This window comes from Salvelinus sp. IW2-2015, linkage group LG4q.1:29 (genome assembly GCF_002910315.2).
Source record: "Salvelinus sp. IW2-2015 linkage group LG4q.1:29, ASM291031v2, whole genome shotgun sequence".
Taxonomy (NCBI): Eukaryota; Metazoa; Chordata; class Actinopteri; order Salmoniformes; family Salmonidae; genus Salvelinus; species Salvelinus sp. IW2-2015.
The window spans coordinates 23,932,403-23,934,821 of NC_036842.1; the positions used below are offsets into that span (position 1 = coordinate 23,932,403).

General features: G+C 49.4%; 1 pseudogene; it reads left to right on the forward strand.

Annotated features, from left to right (window-relative positions):
• Positions 1–2,419, forward strand: part of LOC111960861 (syntaxin-binding protein 1-like) — a 45,380-nt pseudogene that overhangs the window by 36,138 nt on the left and 6,823 nt on the right.

The following is a 2,419-nucleotide window of genomic DNA, read 5'->3' on the forward strand; positions in this document are numbered from 1 at the left end:
GACTGTCTTATCTGCTACTGTCTGGACGTCTATCTGTCTATCTGTCTGGCTGTCTGACGTCCATCCTGTCAATCTGTCTGAATGTCAATCTGCTGTCTGTCTGTCCTGTCTGTCTGTCTGCTGTCTGTCTGTCTGTCTGCGTCGTCCTGTGTCTATCTATCTGTCTGACTGTCCATTCATGTCTGTCTGTCTATTTGTCTACTGTCCCTTCATGTCTGTGTCTGTCTCGTGTGTCTGGTCCTGTCTGTCTATCTGTCTGACCATTCATGTCCGTCTGGTCTGTCTCTGTGGTTCTATCTGTCTGTCTGTCTGTCTGTCTGTGTGTGTGTATCAGATATTGATCCCTCCCTGATGGGAGCACTCTTCAGAAGGAGGGCTGCTGCATGGTGAAGGATGAGACCCCTTGTGGGTGGGGCTCAGACCACAAACAATCGCTGAGGTGTCCCACGTATTCATTCCACACCCCATTCTCTCTCTCCCTCCCTCTCCTTCTCTCTCTCTCCCTCTCCCACTCTTCTCTCTGTTCTCTTCTCTCCTCCCTCTTTCTCTCTGTTCTCTCTCTCCCTAATCCCTCTCTTTTCTCTCTGCTCCCTCTCTTTCTCTCTGTCTCTCCTCAACCCTCTTTCTCCTCCTCTCTCTCCCCTCACCCCTCTTCTCTCTCTTTCTTCTCTCCCTCTCCCGCTCTTTCTCTCTGTCTCTTGTACTTGTACATCAAGCTGCCTCACGCTACAGAAACAGGAGATAGACTAGCGTCCTGTCCAGGGAGTGTACTTGTACATCAAGCTGCCTCACGCAACAGAAACAGGAGATAGGCTCCTGCTCCTATGAGCCATTCTGACTCTACTTCCTTACTTCCTTATATAGGGCACTATATATTGAATAGGGTGCTATGGGATGTATCGCTAATCTCCTCTCTGTCTCTGGCACGTAGGACCTGGCCATGGGTACAGACGCTGAGGGGGAGAAGATCAAGGACCCCATGAGGGCCATCGTTCCCATCCTGCTGGATGCCAATGTCACCACGCACGACAAGATCCGCATCATCCTGCTTTACATCTTCCTCAAGAACGGTGAGATTGAGAGACGCTTGACCTTTAACCCTAACATTTACCCTAACCCTAGCTTCATATCCACATCCCAGTTCAACCCTCAACCACAACCCTAACTGTAACCCTAGCTTCATGTCCACATCAAAGTTCAACCCTAGCCTCAAACACAACCTTAACCCTAACAGCTGATCTAGGATCAGATTTTCCTGTTTATTCCTGAAGCTTATTTTAAACCCTACATACAAACGTAATGCAAGCTGCGCAAATTGGCAGTAGTTGCGTATCAATATACAAATGTGTGCAGCGACGCAATTTGTAATTCATCCAACGATGCTGGATTGCCATTTTGCGTGGTATACAACGGGTATAAATGATGGTTTAATGGTAACCTATAAGAGCTTAACAACCTGTGGTGTGTTGTTGGGTAGGCATCACGGAGGAGAACCTGAACAAGCTCATCCAGCATGCTCAGATCCCACCTGAGGACAGTGAGATCATCACCAACATGGCCCACCTGGGCGTGCCCATCATCACAGATGTGAGTCAGCACTTCCACCTTCTGTCTATCCAGCCTCCTCTTCCGTCCATCCTGGAGCTGCAAACAAGGGCATAGATGCACCAGCACCTTTTCAACACCTACTACATACCATCTCTCTCTCCTGCCCATACTCTCTCTCTCTCTCTCTCTCTCTCTCTCTCTCTCTCTCTCTCTCTCTCTCTCTCTCTCTCTCTCTCTCTGTCTCTCTCTCTCTCTCTCTCACACACACACTCTCTCTCACTCTCTCTGTCCTCTCTCTTTCATATGGATTCCAAATAAACACTTAAACAATCGGATGAATAATTTCTCTCTATCCCTTTGTTCTTTTCACCCCGTGTTCTTCCTCCCTCCTCTAGTCCACCCTTCGCAGGGGAAAGAAGCTGGACAGGAAGGAACGTGTGAGTGCGCAGACCTATCAGCTGTCCCGCTGGACACCACTGGTCAAGGACATCATGGAGGTCAGTTACTGGACATTCACATAGTCTGTGTGTGTCCTGTGTGTGTGTGTTGTGGTTGTGTGTGTGTGTGTGTGTGTGTGTTGTGTGTGTGTGTGCGTTGCGGTCGCGTGTCGTGCGGTGCGTGCCGTGCGTGCGTGCGTGCGTACGCGTGCGTGTGAGCTGTGTGGGGCGTTCTCAGGCCATCCCAGACTTGTCTTTAGTGAATATGTATTTGCTAAACCGTTCTCTTGCTCTGCCTATTTCTCGCTTTCATCCCTGTAGGAATTTGTTTATTGAAAATAAGCTGGACACCAAGCACTACCCCTACATCTCCTACCCGCTCCTCTGCCTCCCTGTGGTGGTGTGGTGGTTTGTCAGCAGCATCTCTCTCTTTT